We start from the raw sequence: 18612 nt of genomic DNA, 5'->3' as shown, positions 1-18612 counted from the left end.
TCCAGGCTGGCCTCAAACTCAGTGTTTCGCCTCTTCCCCGATGCTCCACCATGCCCAGCACTGTATCTTCTTTTATAGAATTACACTAGTACTTTATATAGAAAACCAAAGTCCTCTGTGCCCTGCCTCCTGAAATCTCTACCAGGAAGTATCCTCAGAGGTCATATTATGTGAATAATATTAAGATCAGAGGAGGGTCCAGGTAGGAAGCTTGCAGTCTGTTACAGAAAATAAAGAAGAAGCCCGGGGGCAGCAGCACACCGTACCTGTGATCCCAGCTATTTGGGAGGCTGAGCATAAGAACTGTAAGTTCAAGGCTAGCCTGGGCAACTCAGTGAGACCCTGTCTGAAAATAAAATTTTAAAAAGAGGGAGCTGGGGATACAGCGCAGTGAGAGGCCCTGAGTTCAATCCTAGCAATATAAAAACAACAAAAGGTTATTCATAGAATAATAATAATAATAATACATAATTACAAATAATATATACTGAGCTGGGGCGGTGGCTCACACCTGTACCCCCAGCACTCCGGAAGGCTGAGGCAGGAAGATGGCAAATTCAAACCCAGCCCGGCCATCTCAGTGATTTACTGAGTCCCTGTCTCAAAAACCAAAAACCTTGCCAGGCATGGTAGCACACACCTGTAATCCCAGCACTCGGGATGCTGAGGCAGGAGGATCGCTGTGAGTTCGAGACCAGCCTGGGCTACACAGTGAGTTCCAGGTCAGTCCCAACTACATAGTGAGACCCTGTCTCAAAGAATCAAAAAACAAAAACAAACAAACAGAAAAACCCACAAAAAACCTAAGAGACAAAAAAGACTGGGCTGTAGCTCAGTGTGAAGGTCTTGGATTTAATCCGAGTACTACACACACACACTTACTTAAGTATCACTCAGGAGGTAAGGTCTCTTTAAGATAAACATAGAAGCAGCCAAGAGACAGAAGAGTCAGTGGCAAAGGTGCCCCAGGTCGGCCATGCGGACGCTGCGGGACCCGGCAGACGGGTCTGGCAAGGGGTCAGCATGAGCAAAGGCTTGAAGGCACGGGATTTCTAGAGGCCTTAAAACCTCACGCCTTTTGATCCCGCAGGAGCCGGGCAGGAGCCGGGCAGGAGCCGGGCAGGCGCCCTCTCGGTCACACAGGGGACCGGGTCAGACCCGCAGGAGGGATTCGGTTCTGCTATGCACTCAGTCCGGCCCCTATCTGCACTGGCCCAGCTCTGGGCTTGGAGGCCTGGGAGAGAAACAGCGACTGTCTCACGGGGCAAAGCTGTCACGAAGCAGGACGCAGGCGAGACTTCAAAGCAAATCCCACCCAGGAGGGCAGTGGACGGCAGCATGGCCACATCCTGACGAGTCAGCAAGCAGGATGGCCCCAAAGGTTAGAACCTAAAGGCCCGGGCTGTGCGCACCCCCTGTCACCCCAGCACCCAGGACAGTGGCTCCAGGGTCGAATCGCAGGCAACCTTCGTAAGGCCTGACGGGTGTCCCCTGCTTCGAGGTGATTCGTGCATTTCTGGTTTTTCTCAGCTTCCGAAGGACTCGGACTCAGGAAAAGAGACCTGGACAACGGGTTCACGCTGAGGACAGCTGGGCTGCGCAGCCCCGACCACCTCCAACTCTCCCAGACGAAATGAGCTCGGGTCCTAGAGAGCTCCGGCCAGACGGCAGGAAGAAGGAAGGTCTTCTAGTGGCCGTGCAGAGAGGACGGCTGCGGTTTGTCTGCGGAGATAAACCTGCTCAGCCTGGAGAAAGCAAGGGTGAGCATCGCGGAATGGAGCGTCTGCGAAGCAAAGAGCCCTCGGCGAGCTGCCCTAAAGTTTCCCTGCCTGGATTCCAGATCCCAGACAACCCCCCCCACCGCCGTAACGCACACATACACAACGCGCACGCGCACGCAACACGCTCGCATCACGCACGAACGCACCCACGCATTACGCATGAATGCACGCACGCACGCACCCCCTTCTTCGTTTTGCTGATGTGGATAAATAGACGTGTGTCATTGAGTTGAAAAAAAGTCATAGAATGATAGGATCAGTCTGATCGTTTTTATGTAAAAACAAATCAAAGGCTCAAGGCATGCAAATCACACCATTTATTTCAGAGGACAAGTGTATGACACGTAAATGCATAGGAAACCCCAGAGACAGATGTGGCAAAATGACACCAGAGATCTCCACGAAGAGGGAAGAGACAGAGATGGGGCGCAGCAAAGAACAGATAGTCAAGTGAGACTTTAGCCGTACCTACGACATTAAAAATGGCGTTTTAAACCGGGCGTGGTGGCGCTGGCCTGTAATCCCAGCACTCAGGAGGCCGAGGCAGGAGGATCACTGTGAGTTCGAGGCCAGCCTGGGCTACACAGTGAGTTCCAGGTCAGTCCCAACTACATAGTGAGACCCTGTCTCAAAAAAAAACCCAAAACAACAAAATAAAACAAAAACACAGCCAGGCATGGTGGAACACACAGCTGTTAATCCCAGCACTCTAGGAGGCTGAGGCAGAAGGATTACAAGTTGGAGCCCAGCTTGAGCAACTCCGCCACTTGCTGAGACCCTACCTCAAACTTTTTTTAAAAAAATGTTTTTAAGAAAAGGGCCTGGAGATGTAGCTCAGTGTGAAGGCCCTGGGTTCAATCCCTAGTACTGCAGAACACAAAGCAAAACAAAACAGAAATGTACTGAATACCCAGGCAAAGAAGACACTTGGGGAGGCCGAGACAGGAGGATCTCAAGTTGGAATCCAGCTTGGGCCTGAGACACTTGGAAAGACTGTCTCAAAAATAAAAAAGAGCCTGGGTTCAAAGTGTGAAACCCCTACGGGGTTTCCCTATGGGGAACTCTATAGGTTCTACCCTCAGTATTGAAAAAAAAAAGGTGCGGAGAGGGCAGGCGCACAGGCCCTGGGGACAGAGCAGCCAGGGGACCATGAGCGTGTCCAGCAGGCACAGTTGCTGAGGGCAGAGCAACCTGACTGAGGTCCAGACAGGTGACACAATCCTTCAAGGGGGACACGATGGCACTGCGCTTGCCTGGTCCTGTGCAGTGTCCCCTCACGTGGAAGCTCAAAGCACAGAGGAGATTCCTTCTGTCAGGCCTGGTGTCTGCCTCTTACCGAGGGGTCACAGGACAGCCAGGGGCCCAGCACACTTAATCCCTCAGAGACCCTGGGCCAGTGGCCAGGCAGACCTCCCCAGGAGGAGTTTCCTACAGTGCTCAAGTGTGGTTCATCAAGTGAAGGGGGAAAAGAGTTCCTTAACCAGCCAGGAGTAGTGGCACATACCTACAACCCCAGCACTCGGGAGGCTGAGGCAGGAGGATCACCATGTTTGGCAACATTTTTCCTTTTCAGTACTAGATATTGAACCCAAGAAGCACTGAGCTACATTTCCAGCCCTATTTATTTATCTATTTATTTATTCTGTTGAAACTGGGTCTCGGTAACTTGTCCAGGCTGGCCTTGAACTTGTGATCCTCATGCCTCAGCCTCCTGAGTAGCTAGGACTATAAATATTCACCACCACAGCCTGCTAACATCAACCTTTTATAGGTGAGGAAACTAAGGCTTGAAGAAATTAGGGATTTACTACTGATCAGCTGAGACTGTCTCAAAACAGACAAAGACTGCCGGGGGATTTAGCTCAGTGGTTCTAACACCTGCTTCCCAAACACAAGGACCTGAGTTCAATCCCCAGTACCAAAAACAAACAAACAAAAAAAACCAGACAAAGACTGAGACCTACAGTTGGGTGTCTCAGGTCAGCCTGGGCCAGGGGAGCAGGAAGAGAGCAGAGTGGAGAGCAGATCCCCTGTAAGCAGGTGGGGTGGGAATTTTAAAAACAGCCACAAATTCCCATGATGAGATGGGTCTATGTCCCCTTCCCTGGAGTCTTGGTGGCTTGTGACTACTTTGACCAACACAGCAAGGCAGAAGGGACAGTATATTGACTTCCAGCCAAGAAGTATATTGACTTCCAAGAAGAAGGCATCCAAGCCAGTGTAATTTGGGAGGCTGAGGTAGGAGGACAGCGGTGAGTTTGGAGACTACATGGTGAGTTTCAAGCCAGCCTGGGATGGGCAGCGAGATGCTGCCTGCAAAAAAAAAAAAAAAAAAAAAAAAAAGTTGAAGTAAATAAATACAGGCTTCTCTGAGCTGGTCCAGACCAAATGACCTCCTCCTCCTCTCTGGAGGTCTCAGCATTTAATGCTTACAAAAAGGCCTCTCTACAAACCGATTTCCAGTTTATCTCTGGTGACCTTGGCTGTGTCTGAACAGAAAGACACTTCAGCACGAGTTGAGTTCTCACAGAAACATGACAGGTTTCAGTTTTTTTGTTTTATTTTATTTGATTACCTTGAGATGGGTCTGGCTGTGCTGACCAGGCTGGCCTTGAACTGCTGGGCTCAAGCAATTTTCCTGCCTCAGCCTCTGAGTAGCTGGGACTACAGCCATTTGCATTTAATATCTTGCCAACACTTTTTACATGAAAGTACTGGGAAATTATCTTGCCATTTTCAAGATGATTCCTGATTCATACACACAGTCAGTTATTAAGAAAAGCAGTGGCAAACTCTAGTTTTGTGAAAATAATACATAGGTGGACTAAAATCACAGAATTTAATTCATGACTTTTGTATTTTAAAGAGAGAAAGAGAGGTGGTTTTCTTCTCCTGTACCACCTTTGTTGTGATTTGACCATGAGGTTGTTTTTTTTTTCTTTTTTTTTTTCCTCATTGAGCTTATTGGTACATTTTAGGTACACAGAACAGTTACATTCATCATTGGGATCTTGTACCTTTACATGACAGGTCTTGGTTCTCATTTTTCCCCCATACCGGCCATGAGGTTTTGCAAAGCTTTTATTTATTTATTTATTTATTTGGTACCGGGATTGAACTCGGGTCCTTGCACTTGCAGGGCAGGCCGCCGAACTGCTGAGCTACATCCCTGGCCCAAAGAAGGGAAACGGATGAACCCATTTGTGGATTGTCCAGCTGCTCTCCCTCAACTTTTCCTCCATTTTTGCCCTTTTTCTTTTCTTTTTTTTGTTTTTTTGAGACAGGGTCTCACTATGTAGTTGAGACTGACCTGGAGCTCACTATGTAGCCCAGGCTGGTCTCGAACTCACAGCGATCCTCCTGCCTCAGACTCCTGAGTGCTGGGATTACAGGCGTGGCCACCACACCTGGCCCCATTACCCTTCTTTGTGGTGCATATTTATTGTTCTTTTAGTTTTTTCTTTATAGATTAACTTCTAGGAAGCTGATTTTTTATTAATATAAAAGCATTTACATCATAGTAATGTACACATAGCAATTGTTTCTTGGCAGCGCTGGGGACTGAACCCATCCCCCTTTTGCACTGAGCCTAGGCCTTTCATCTCCAGCCTTTCTTATTTTTTATTTTGAGACAGGGTCTCACTAAGTCACTAAGCTACCCAAAATGGACTTGGACTTGCGATCCTCCTGCCTCAGCCTCCCAGAGTTCTGTGATTACAGGCACACACCACCTCGCCTAACCAAAATATATACCGTTAACCATTTTTAAACAGGCAGTGACATTAAGTACATCGATGGTGTTGTGCAACCACCACCACCATTCATTCCCAGAACCCTTTCAATCTTGTGAAATGGAAACACGAACTCCCCAGCACCCCGCCTCTACTTTCTGTGTCCCTAACTGTGACAACCCCGGGGACGCCAAGGACTGGAATCCTACGGAGTCTTGCACAAGGCACACCAGCTTCAAGGCCACCTTGGAGTGTGAGCAATAGTTCCCTATCTGGATGGACCACGTCTCACTCACCTGGGCCGGTGGCCCCCGCTCCGTCGCTATGCCTGGGGTTGGGGGGGGCGCCCTCACCAAAGCTGCTGCTGGAGGGAAACAAACCAAGAGCTCCCAGCACTGTCTTCCTGCCGGGAAGGCGAGGCGTCTGTCCCACCGATGAGCAAAGAGGCTTGGGGAGCACGGGCAGCACTCCTGACATCGCACGGCCGGAAGCGGGGGTCAGGGTTTGAACCCAGGGCTGCTCCGTGAGGCTCTGCTGCCCTGCCCCTCTGTGCAGGCCCCTTTCAGGGAGCGACCTAGAGACACCCGGTCCTCAGTGCTGGGTGGCTGTCCACGAGATCCTGGTACCCGTGTTGTTCGTTATGAATGAAAAGCAGATGTGACCTGAAATGTTGGGCTATGGCTGCCAGTCTGGCAGGGCCCAAGAGCAGTCACACCAAATAAAACGTATGATTTAGGAGTGATTGGAAGGCAGACAAGCTGAAAATATTGTGCACGGGAGCTGCCGCAATTCACTCGTGAGTGTCAAAATCACTTTCCCCTGGCTCAGATGTGGATTCACATTTAGGGCAATTTCGCTCACGGTAGCTCAGCTCCAAGAGCAGCCCGGGCGTGGGGTCGTGCGATTTCCCAGAGGAATGGCTTCCGGGCCCCCGTGCAGAGCGGGCAGCCTGGAGAAGTCGGCTTCCCTGGATCTGTCCCCACGCTGGCCCCAGGATGTTTTCCCAGCAGCAGCCCCCTGGCGCTCAGGACTCCGGAGAAAGATAAGCAGGGCCCTGACTAAGTGCATCGGTTGAGCACCTACTGTGTGCTCGTAACCAGAAGCTGGGGCCCAGGAGTGGTCGGGCAGGAAACAGGCTGAGTGAGGTTAAAAACGCGGGTCCCAAGTCACCCAGCTCTCTCCTTACTATGGTTTAGGTCTAAAATGTTCCCTCAAAAGCTTCAGGTGTGCAGAGGTGGGGCTCGTGGGAGGTGACTGCGTCATGCGGATGCTTACTCTTTAGTGGACTGAGGAATTCACAGGCGCCTGACTGCAGGGGCGTCACATTCTTGTCCCTGGCGCCTCCTTTCTCTACTTCCTGGCTGCTGAGGAGTAAGCAGCTGTCTTCTGCCAGGCCCTCCACCATGCTGTTCCTGCCTTGGAGACAGCCAGCCATGGACTGAATGCCCTGGAGCCGTGACTCAAATTAAACCCATCCTTCTGGGTGCCCGGGATTCCACCGCCCGCCCACCTCGCAAGCACAAGGACCCGAGTTCGATCCCTGGTACCGAAAGAAACAAATGAAAACAAAAATTAAATTACGGTGTCAGATATTGTGTCCCAGCAACAAGAAAGCTGGCAAACTCACCGAGATGCTCCTCTGGTAGGAAGGTATGGCCCTGCGGCAGGGCACAGGAATTTAGAGGAGGTAAGGGAGTGAGTGAATCAGGGTTCTGAGGCAAGGTAACAGAAAGGGGTCCCTGCGGTGGGTGCCTGAGCGCCTTTTCATGACACAGCAGGAGGCAGGACTGAGTCTGAGTTACAGGAGGAAGAAAGCAGGACAGGTTAGACCCCGCCGGGGACCCCTGAAAGAGAATGACAGCGTCTCAGCCTGAAGGTTGGGGGATGGAGGGGACATGGGTCAAACGCCAGGCCCAGGCTCAGGGCACTCAGCATCGATGTCCTGAGGACTCCAGGGGTGCCAGGCTTGGGCAGGTTCTGCTCCACGGGGAGGGAGCGGAGGAGCAGTGGTGGCCCAAGGTGCCATGCTGAACGCTCTGGATGGCTTCTCTCTTCAATCCATGTAAAAGGCAATGGGTGGTGTGACAGTCCTCCGAGGCTGGCCGTCTCAGACTACAGTGCAGTGGGAGGCAAGGGCCTACTCCGTCTTCGTGGGCCCAGGTGCCAGGGCATGAACAGTGGTACAGGGAGTTTTAGGAGCTAGACCTGGAAATGTTGACGTCACTTCCTCCTTAGATTCCATTGGCCAGACCCGGTCACATGGCTCTTCCTGACTGTAGGGGCTCCTGGAAAATGTAGTCCACAGGTGCCTGGGAGCACAAGCAAAACTGCCGCTGGTAGAAACCATTAATCTGTTTCCTTCCTGCCTGCCTGCCTGCCTGCCTGCCTTCCTTCCTTCCTTCCTTTCTTTTTTGGTAGTGAGGATGGAACCCAGGGCTTTCACACTGAATTCCATCCATCGGCCCATTTTGTTTAAACTTTGAGACAGGTTCTCATTAAGTCACTAAGTGGTCCAGGCTGGGCTTGAACTTGTGATCCTCCGTCAGCCTCCCAGGGACAGGCATGTGCAGCATTCCAGTTTTGCCGGTGAGGTAATGGCTGGAGGTGCCCAGGTGCCTAGCTGTAAGTGGGGAGAGCTGGAGTTCAGCTACTCCGGGGAGCACACCCTTAACCAGCAGGCTACACAGCTTCTCTGGAAGGGAGCACTGCACTGAACTGGGTGCTGAGAGCCCGCTGGATGCTCTGTGCACTCTGTGACCAAGCGGCGCACCTAGCCAGGCCATCACCCCATCCTGTCTTCTCTTATGCCCTCCCCACTCTCCTCCACCCTGCAGGTTGTTTCTAGTCCTGCAGGAAGCATCGAGTACACACCTTGCTGGCTTACATGCACTTCTCAGAACACGCTGTGCCACCTCTCTGGGTTTTACTCCCCTAGGACTGATGTTAAATAGTAGCCTGCTGGAGCTGGGTGTGATAGTGCACACCTGTAATCCTAGCTCTCTGGGAGGCTGAGGCAGGAGGATCACAAGTTCAAGCCTAGCCTGGGCAAATTAGCAGCTTAGTGAGATCCTGTCTCAAAAATTTTAAAAATGTAAGTGATTAATTAGGTCATGGGGTTCCACACTTTTGAAGGGATGAATATGGTTCCCAGGAGAGTAGGTTAAGGGTCCTGAGAGCCTTCTAAAGCCAGCCTGGCACTGCACCTCACCCTCAGACTCTTGCCCCTCTGTTCTGCCCAAACCCACCTGCTCCTCTGTTTCCCGTGAGTTGAACCACACTGAACGTCCCAGGAGCTGAGCATATGCCTGGGCCCCCGGACCCTGGAGACCCAACGAACCTCTCAGATTCGTAAGTCATCGAGACTGCGGAATTCAGTCACAGCGACAGAAATCAGCTGGGGACAGTCCCATGCTGAGGTTCCGGGGCTTAGGGCTTCCGCTTATGAATTTTGGGGACCCCGAGTCAGCCCACATTCCACCCTGTGCCCCTTCCTCTGTCCACTGGGAAGGTTCTCCCCCAAATCGCCTAGTGGACAGGCACCCTGGCTTCTGGAGGTCACTCTTTGGCGACCACCTGTCTCAGTTTGTTTCTGCTGCTGTCACAAAGCATCCCAGGCTGGATACTTTCACCTAATAGAAATTTATTTCTCCCAGTCCCAGAGCCCAAGGAATCCAAGATCAAAGTGCCGGCCCCTGGGGAGGGAGTGGGCCAGGCCATGACACTTGTCCCCCCAACTGTCCCCACTGCCTGCAGGGATCTCAGCCACCTGCGGCCCCGGGACCCGAGTCCCCCGGTGGGCAGGGGACCAGGTGGGGAGTCGCAGGGCTCAGGGTGGCAGAGTAGGGTTCAAGGAGCGGGGCAGGGAGCACGAAGCCCACCGGGCCAGGCCGAGCCATCGGCACAAGCGGCCCTCAGTCCTTAAACACTCCCCAAACAAATTTATGATGTAAATGGGGTTGTGAAATAATAACAATAATGAGAAATAAAAAGAGTGAACAGCGGCACGGGGGAGGGAAGGGGCTCAGCCGGGCCCCCCCGCCCCGTACGCCAAGGGGGGAAAGCACAGGGAAAAATTGAAATTAGTTGTGACAGCTGAAATTCTCTGCTCTGCAGATGACATTTGACAGGGTACTTAAAAAAATAATAAGAAAAGGGAAAGTGGTTTGGGTCGCCCGCGTGAGGGGGGGGACGGGGGGGATTTCAAGTGACACAAGACGCATAATTCAAGCTTCTTAGATTGCAAAAGCTCTTCTTACCTAAGGGGCCCGCTGCCTTTATTTTTATCCAAATGGCTCAATTACCGAAAAGCCCCACAGAGAAAATTACGGATGTTTGCCTCTATTTTTCTCCTCTTGTCTCGACAACTGTAGATATTTTGTTTTCCTTCTTTCTCTCCTGCGCGCCCGCTCTCTTTTCGGTGGTGGCAGGATGAACAGAGAAGGGTGTGCAGCAGGCCCGAGGGGCGGCGGGCTTCGAATTGCTCACACGACACACGGTCACGCACGCAGCCGGCCCTTCTGTGTCCGTTCTGACGTCTGTCCTCTCCGTCCGCCAAGCGTGTCCTTGCTGTCCCTTACTCTCTCCTGCTCTCCGGGCCCCTCCCGTCCCTGGCGCGGGCGGCCACCCCTCCGGCGGCTCCCTCGTGGCTCAGCTATTTCCCGGCCCTGCGGTAGACGCAGGAGGCGCGGAGGTACCCATTTTCCAACCTTCCCAGCCCGTCTCCATTTGTCATTTTCAGAATTGGCGCTCCAGGGAGCCCGGGCTGGCGCTGCCGCCGCGGCTCTCACGCCTACCCACCCTTGCCAGGCGAGGGGCCCAGGCCTGCTGGCTGCAGCCAGAATCAGGTGCTCCAGGACCCCAAGGAAGGGCCCGGGCCTGGGGCCCTGAATCCTGGCACATGGGGAGGTGTTCTTCTCCCACACTTGTGGGGTTGTAGTTCTCCGCCCTCTTCCAGTCTCGGTCGGGCCACCCTCACCCACCTCTGCCAGGGTGATGCCGCAGCCTCCATGCCCACGCATCCCCCTGGCTCCTTCCAGCCTCCTTTAGGCCACACTCATCCAGTGTTTATTAATTTAATGTTATCGTTTGTTTTTTGAGACAGGGTCGCACTCTGTAGTCCAGGCTGAACTTGAACTCCCTCTGTGGCACAGGCTGGTCTCGAACTCCGAGCAATCCTCCTGCCTCAGCCTCCCGAGTGCTGGGATTACAGGTGGGCACTATCAGGCTGGGCTTGTTTGTGTGCTTGGTAGTGCTGGGAATGGAATCCAGGGTCTTGCACATGCAGGCGTGTTCTGTCGCTGAGCTGCCTCCTCAGGCCCTCTCCAGTGTTGAGAGCCCTGTGGCTCATTGAGCCTTCGGGGGCCACCCCTCCTTCCCAGGTCCCCGAGGCTTTGGAAGTCCAGCCTCAGCCTCCTCCTGGCTTCATCGTGACTTCTGCCCCCAGCTTCCTCTTGCCGTGGGCTGTGGCTTCCCCTGGCTGGTTCCTACTCCTCTCTCCTCTCTGTCCACCCAACTCACTCAGCCTTGGGGTCACTGAAGTGTCACCTCCTCCAGGACCCATCTCAGCCTCCCCCCAGTCATCTGGGGCTCCTGCACCCCTGGGATGCGGCCACCGGGTTGGAGACAGCAGTGGCAGCCAGGAGGACGGACAGCCTGCTACTCAGAGCCTGCCACAGGCCCAAGGCAGTGGGTCACAGCTGGGTTAGACACAGAACCCAAAAGCTTCCTCCCAGGCCAGCAGCCTGCCCACCACGAGGGAGTCCCTGTTTGAGGGTGGTCACCTCCACCGCCTGTCCACCCCCACGTCGTGGTGGGGTCTGCAGAGTGGCTCAGAGGTGCTCAGTAAACAGCCGATAGGTGGGGTATGGGGCTCAGTGTGAAAGCCTGGGCTTAAGCACCAGTAACAGAAAGAAAAAGCTGTCCATGGACCCCATGGCCCTTGGGACCCTGAAATACCCTGCCCTCTGGTTTCTGCTCCTGCCTGTGACTTTGATGTGTGCTGACGCCAGCTGAGAGAGAGGAGTAGGGCCCGTGACGGGGCAGGGCACCTGGCATCCAACTAGGCTTCAAAAGCTCCAGAGTCAAAGGGCCTGGGAGTGAATTCCAGGCTCCGTGCCCTTCTACTGGTGACCTTGGGCAATTGACGGGGCCCCTGAACCACAGTGTCCTCACCTGGACAGGAGAGGTGGGCAGGGACAATGCACGTAAACGACCTCACTGCTGTGCCTGTGTGATTTTTAGATGAGCTGTGTTCATTGTTCTTGTGTCTTTCACGGTCCAGAGGGCGCCCCGTCTGTCCCCACTCCTACCACCACTCAGCAACAGCTCCTCCGTCAGAAAAGATCTTCGAAGAATGTCTTCCCTCCCTTTTGAGGGGCAGGGACTGGGACTGGAACCCAGAGCCTTCAACACTGAGCCCCATCCCCAGCCCTCTTTTTATTTTTCGTTTTGTAACAGGGTCTCACTTAGTTGCTAAATTTCCCAGACTGAGCTGGAGCTTGCAATCCTCCTGCCTCAGCCTCCCAGGGTGCTGGGCTCCTAGGTGTGCACCACTGTACTCTTGTTGAGTATTTCTCCGGTCTTTTGTTTTGTTTTGAGATGTGAATAATCTGAGCGAGATGGATGAACTTCTCACGTGGGTAGTAGCAGGGGCCGCACACTCCCAGACAGAGGCGGGGCTGGAGGCAGAGCTGCTCCTCTGGAGAGCGACACGCCCGAGTCTTGCGACCCCATGTGAGTTGCAGCTCAACTCCTTTAATGAAGTAGCTGCCATGTTAGGTGTGCCACGGGGTCACTGTAGGTCCTAAATCTCGAGCGGTGATGGCGAACCTTTGAGAGCTTTCAGCGGTAACAAACAGCTGGCTGTGGCACGCGTGCCGTGGGTTCGCCACCTCCGTCTAGGAGGAGTCCCTCCGGTGAGTTCGTGGCTGACGTGCTGTCGGGAGGCGGGGCCGGGTTGGAGGCGGTCACTAGGACTGTGACCCAGAAGGGTCACTCCTGTCCCTGGCTGCTCCCCCGACTCTGCTTCCTGGTGGCTGAAGTGAACGGCTCTCTTTCCCCACACCTTCTGCCACGTCGTTCTGTTCTGGAGCCAGCCGAGCACGGCCTGAAGACCCTGAAATCAGTCTCCTTTAAGCTGTGGATGTTGAGTGTTTTGCTCGGCGATGGGGAGGTGACTAACACAGTCGCGCTTACCAGAAAGAACGGCCATTATCAGAGCACACAGCAGCCCATTCCGGCGCCGAGACTGGACGGGGTCCCAGCATGGCTGTCCAGTGAGGTGGGCAGCAGGGACGGAATGAGGTCTGTCTGTCCAGGGAGGGCAGAGGGGTGGGAACCCTGGGACTCCCAGCCCAGCCGTCTCCTGGAGACCACAAAAGCCGCAGTGCTGGCGCGAGACCTTGTGTGGTGAGGACCAAGGCCACGGGAGCTGCCAGGATGAGAGAGGTGGACCCAGAGGCAAAGCAGGAGAGGGGAGGGAAGAGGTCCTCAAGGCCCCCACAGGGCGGCCTGGGCAGCCTCTAGTGCCCGCAGCCAGGGAAGGGGGGCCAGAGGCCCCCGTAGACGTCATCGGGTCTGGTCACAGCTGGGCCCCAAATTGGGATGGAGGACGGGACAGCAAAGGCGCCCCACTGAGGCGCCCCAGATGTCGGGCTCACAGACGCTGGCTGGGAGACCAGAGCGGGCCAGACCGGGAGCAGAAGCTGGGCCGCGGGGGTCTTGTGGTGCAGGTCCCAGGCTACTTCCGCAATCAGGAGAGAGCCCGGGGGTGGGGTGGGGTGGGGGAGAAGGTGGCCAGCACCTGCTCTAGTCCTCCCGCAGGAGCGCTTCCGGCTGCCGGGTGAGGTGGGCGTCCCCTGAGGTGGGGCAGCCTAGGGCGCACGGAGAGTCCGCGAGGAGGCGGAGGAGCCACGAGCGGCTGTCACGGCTTCCCGGGGCTCTGCCTAGCAGCCCGGCGCAGCAGAAGCCAGAGTCTGCCCTGAAGAGCACTGGTTGGGGCCACAGGCACAGGTCAAGGCCGAGCCCGAGCTCCAGAATCCCAAGACCCAGAGTCGGGCTGTTGAAATACCGCCCGGCGCAAGGATCTTGACCCCAGGGCCCTGGATAAAAGACCCCAAGGCAGGAGCAGTTGAACACACCCTCCCTGGACCACAGCAGGGTGGGCAGAGGGCGGGGCCAGGGAGCCTGGGAGGAACAAAGGCGTCAGACCTCTGGCCATGCCAGTCCGGGCCCCAAACGTCCCCAGCATGCAGGGACAGCTCCCAGCACGCTTGCTTGCTGCAGAGACTTCAAATGGGAACGCAGCTCCCGGGCCCAGCTTGGGCATGGCTGGTGCACAGCCCAGCCGCCACCTCCCTCTGGGTCACCTGCCAGGTTGCTGCGTGCCCGAGGCACCCAAAACTCCAGTCTGGAGTGGAGAGTGTAAGTGCCGGGCTCCCTCTCCTCCCGGCCTGTCCCTGTGCTGCCGCTGTCTCTGCCCACTCACCCCCGTCACACCACGCACAGGCTGTTTTCTCCTCTTCAGATGCTTCCTGTGCTGACGACTCCTATACATCCTTCAAAACCCAGTAAAGCCTCACCATCTCCAGGGAGTCTTCTCACATCCCCAGGATGATGCCGCTGTCCTCCCTCTCCTGGGCACACCCAGGTGAGGACCTTTATCCCCTTGCTAAGTTGTGCAGGGAGGCAATGCCATGTGGGAGCTCAGAGCTCAAGCCCCAGCCCAGAGACTCAGGTGCAAATCCTGGCTCTCAGCTCACCTGCCGTGGTTTCCAGGAAAGCTTCTTGTTCTCAATTTCTTCATCTGTGAAGTGGGGGCGAGCGCAACACTCACCTTCTGCCTTCCACAATGACGCCGTCAGATGAGGTTGCGGGTGCCCGGCACACGCCCTCTTCCTAATGCAGACAGGAGGGATGCATCCCAGCGGCCGGGTCCTACGTGCCGCCCCAAAGTAATAAATGTCAATAAATGCTTTTTCAAATGGAAGAAACCAAGATCAGTTAAAGCGAAGATTGTTCTGGACCTCGGGACCCTGGGGACCCCTGTGGGGAGCAGGAACCTGAGCTGGATTTTAAGGAGGGGTAAAGGAAGGAGCACCCCAGTTTCATGAAGAGGGAACCTCATCATTCCAACTCTGCTGTAAACACCCCGAGGCTGCTAAAACCTGCCTCATTGTTTCTCCTCTCTTCCACCTGTCCTCTGAATCTTTCATAATGAGCACGCGTTGCTCTGAAAATCCGAAAAAGCAAGGAAGTTATTTTCATTTGCAAGATTTCTTTTTTAAATCACACACAAAAGACAGTTGAAGTTTACAGAAGGGACAAAAGCGGAGGAGGCACCAGAATCGTGAGGGGAGCACGGGAGCAGCGCCAACGTGCTGGGCGCTCACTGGGTCGGGCACCTGCCACAGCGCCGCCGGGCCTTCCGGGAGCCCTGTGTGTGGCGGGAGAGAGGCAGCGAGATCTCGGGGTTCCTGTCCGAGTCCAGAGCCCCAAAGTGGGGAACGACAGCTGTGAGCTCCCTGCCCGTGGCTCTCTGGCCTCTGATCGCCGGGCGGCTCTGGCCCATGACAGCAGCGGGGGGTGAGGACTTGCGGCCCAACACCAGCCTGACATCTGCGAGCTGCCGCCAGGGTCTCTCTAATGGAGTTCTGGTACAGTTCCTGGAGGTGACAGTTGAGCCCCAAGATAGCAGGGTGCGTTGTCACCCATGTGATAGAAGGAACAGGCCTCGGAAAACCTGTAATCCTCTGATTTCTTCGAGCTATGGCATTTAACCCTTGCCTCTCCAGGCTGGACAGCAGTTATGCCATCAGGGAATTGTGGCCAGCAAGCAGGGCGACCTGAGAGACCAGAGCAGTGAACATCACCCTGCTGGGTTGGTCTTTGAAAAGAAAAACCTAACAAGGGTCTGTGGTTCCCCACCACCCACCTCCCCGTCCCTGGCTCCCTACTACCCTCAAGATAAAGCTAAGCTTCTTACCAAGGCTGCAGGAACCCCTGACCTGGCCCTTGCTACTTCTCCGGCTGCTTTCTTCTGACTCCTCTCATGCTGGCCCTCTGTTCTTCCAATTTATCCTGCCCCAGGGCCTTTGCATATACTACTCCTGCTTACTGCGATCTGCCTTGGCCTGGGCCATGGCCTGGGCTCTTCTAGCTCCTGCTTAACCCACCCTAGTTTCTCGGGCTGGGTTAGTGTCTCCTGCCAAGGCCACACCCTTCAGACTGTGAACCCCTAAGAGCTGTGTTCAGGGGTTCTAAGACCCCCCAGTGAAATCTTACACAACGACCGGGGCAGGCGTTGCTACTATCCTATTTTCATGAGAAGACAACGAACGTTCAGAGAGGTCAAGCTTCCAGTTACACAGCCAGACTGCAGCGCAGCCAGGGTTTGATCTCAGTGTCTCCAGCTCCTGGTACTAGTAGCAGGCAGCCCTGGGGAGCTGGGAGGACTTATTATCCTATTTTCATGAGAAGACAACGAACGTTCAGAGAGGTCAAGCTTCCAGTTACACAGCCAGACTGCAGCGCAGCCAGGGTTTGATCTCAGTGTCTCCAGCTCCTGGTACTAGTAGCAGGCAGCCCTGGGGAGCTGGAGGAGGACTTAAAAGCCACCATCATGTTGCTAACCCCAGGCCTGAGCATGTCCCGGCCCCTGTCCCCTTCCCCTGGGCACAGAAGCAGAGGTGGGCATCGCTGCCCCAGCTGGAGCGCCCAGCCCAGCAGTCAGGCTCTGGAGGGAGCAGAGGGGCTTCTCCCAGGAGAGCCGGGCTGAGCTGAGCTGCCGACCCCACCCGGCCCTGCTCCCAGCCCCACCGGCAGCTGCTCAGCACAATTAGCCAACAAGTGGCTGTTCTGTGGCCTCGCTGCTGATGTGTCTGAAGAGGCTTTCTGAGTGGGGAACGTGGGGCAGGAGAGGCAGGCGGGACAAAGGCAAGAGAGTGCATTAGGCCGCGTGGGCCGCTCCGTGCACGCTGACAACCCTCTTCCGAGCAAGCCCTGCTCAGCCCTGGGGAGGATAAAGAGCCGGGCACAGCCGCCATCCAGCCCGGGGCGGGCATAATGGCCGAGGCACGGGCGCAAACTGTCTGACAGATGGGGCCTCCCGGCTCTGGAGAGGAAGCTGGGGCAGCACACACAGCCTTAGGTGGAGCAGAATGGCTGAAGGGGCCACTATTGTGCCGAGAGAGGGTAATGCACCTGCCTCCTCCTAATGGCCGCCCTGGTGCAGAAAACGAAACCACTTCTGCGCATGCAGATATCCAAGGACAAAAGTCAGAGAGAGAGAGAGAGAGACAGAGAGAGGAAGGGACAGAGCGTAGAGGGAGTGGGGAGCAGCGGCCGGTCCTCACCCCAGCTTCCAGAAGTGGGCAGGAGAGGCAAGGGAGTGGAGGCCAGGGACAGGAGGCGGGCGGTGGGGGACAGCCTGGAGGTAACGCAGCCTTCCTCTGGCCTGCAATCGATGCAGGCCTCTTTCTGCTTCCTTAAAAGTAAGGGATTTGTTTTAAACCATGGCCCAGCTTTCATCCCTCCGTTCAATCTCCCATCCACCCACCCATCCATCCACCCACCTAGCCAGCCGGCCTTTCCTCCGGCCGCTGGTTCATCCACCCCTCTGTGTCTCCATGCACATCCATCTATCCAGCCATTCGCTCCTTCCACCCACCGACTTACCCATCCATCTGTCTCTCCAAATGCGCATTTTTTAAAAACGAAAAACAAAGCCATGCGTGGTGGCGCACGCCCCGTGATCCCAGCACTCTGGAGGCTGAGGCAGGAGGATCGCTGACACTTCAAGGCCAGCCTGGGCTACATAGTGAGTCTCTGTCTCAAGAAACCAAAAGCAAAAAGGAAAAAGAGAAAAAAGTCGACGAATAAAGCCAACAACACTCTTCTCTGTGCTTCTTGCTCCGAAGTCCGGAAGTTAACACAATTTTCCTCCCCTTTTCCTTTGCTCACAGTGAGCCGAAGGAGCTTGTGCACACTTCCATCCTTAGTGAAATTTTATCTACTTTCAAAGCCCATTTCGCATCCTAGCTCCTGTCAGATTTCTTTCACATCTACTAGGTGATTTATAAGTCATTAGGGTGAACGGGACCCGAGCCACAGTCACGGCTGGCGCTCTACTGAGGTACGGACCCCGGAAAGAGCCACTGTCAGAGCCCTTGCTCGGCTCCAGGGGAGCAAGCAACCTGGACCGTCCCTGAGCGGGGTGGGAAAGAGACCCTGTGGGTGAGAATGCTGGGGTGGCAGGGGCGGTGAGCCCCACATTGAGCCCTAAAGGGGGCAGAGCTCAGGTGGGCGAGGGTGGGGGTGCTGGGGGCCTGGTGGATCCCTGTCCCCCGAGTCCTGACCGAAGAGAATAGGGAGGAAGACGAGGAAGATGGACCCCGCCAGGGCAACTGTCTTGGGGGGAAAGCCAGCTGACGGGGAGGAAGACGCTATTTTTCCAAAACTAAGAACTGCATTGAATTTTTTTTTTTTTTTTTTTTTTGCAGTGGGGATTAAACATGGGGACGCTGTACCACTGAGCTCTATCCCCAGGCCTTTTTACTTTTTATTTTAAAACAAGGTCTCTAGGTCACTAAGTTGCCTAGGATAAGCCCAGACTTGTGATCCTCCTGCCTCAGCCTCCCAGAGCGCTGGGATCACCTGTGTGTGGCACATGCCTGGCTCCCACAGACCCTTCCTCCTCTCTAAGGACAAAGGCCAGCGCTCCTCTATGCCAACTGCCCCTCCTCTCTCTGCTCCCACTCAGACCTCAGTGTCCCAGCTCCACACCCCCCTGAGCAGTCTCATCGAAAGTAGCCAGGGCCTTGCTCAGGACTGGGGGGCTTAGGCTGCAGCGCTACAGCTGCCTCAGCTCTGAGTTCCAGTCTCCGCCTCCCGGCCCAACAGAATGGCTGCGTGCAGCCCAGGCCTCGCTCTCTGACCTTGGGTTTCCTTCTCCTGGGAGTTTGGGGCTTGGGCTGCAGCTGCCCATGGCTGGCAAACAGTTGTCTGGTATACCGTGCCCAGTTTAGTGGGTGCTGGAGGGCAAGGCTAGTGATGAACCCGTTACTCCACCAGGGCCCTGTATGCAGCTTTATGTACCAATGAAG

The 18612-nt window shown here is 55.1% G+C and overlaps 1 long non-coding RNA gene across 3 annotated transcripts; it reads right to left on the bottom strand.

The window, feature by feature from the left end:
- Positions 1-12544: 12544 nt before the first annotated feature.
- On the bottom strand, positions 12545-17307 carry LOC104864432. 3 transcript variants are annotated; one of them, XR_002025468.2, is made up of 5 exons: positions 17186-17307; positions 16864-16994; positions 14272-14741; positions 12707-13500; positions 12545-12626 (listed from the first exon to the last, which is right to left on the bottom strand). It is a non-coding gene; the product is annotated as an uncharacterized LOC104864432 (long non-coding RNA). The 3 variants fall into 3 exon arrangements; XR_780899.3 differs by having other exon boundaries at positions 12707-14741; XR_002025467.2 differs by having other exon boundaries at positions 12707-14446.
- Between the last annotated feature and the right edge of the window lie 1305 nt (positions 17308-18612).

The sequence above is a fragment of the Fukomys damarensis genome, unplaced genomic scaffold (assembly GCF_012274545.1).
Source record: "Fukomys damarensis isolate Sample0158 unplaced genomic scaffold, DMR_v1.0_HiC HiC_scaffold_36, whole genome shotgun sequence".
Lineage (NCBI taxonomy): Eukaryota > Metazoa > Chordata > Mammalia > Rodentia > Bathyergidae > Fukomys > Fukomys damarensis.
Note: the sequence above shows the minus strand (reverse complement) of the source record. Positions and strands in the feature narration are given on the sequence as shown.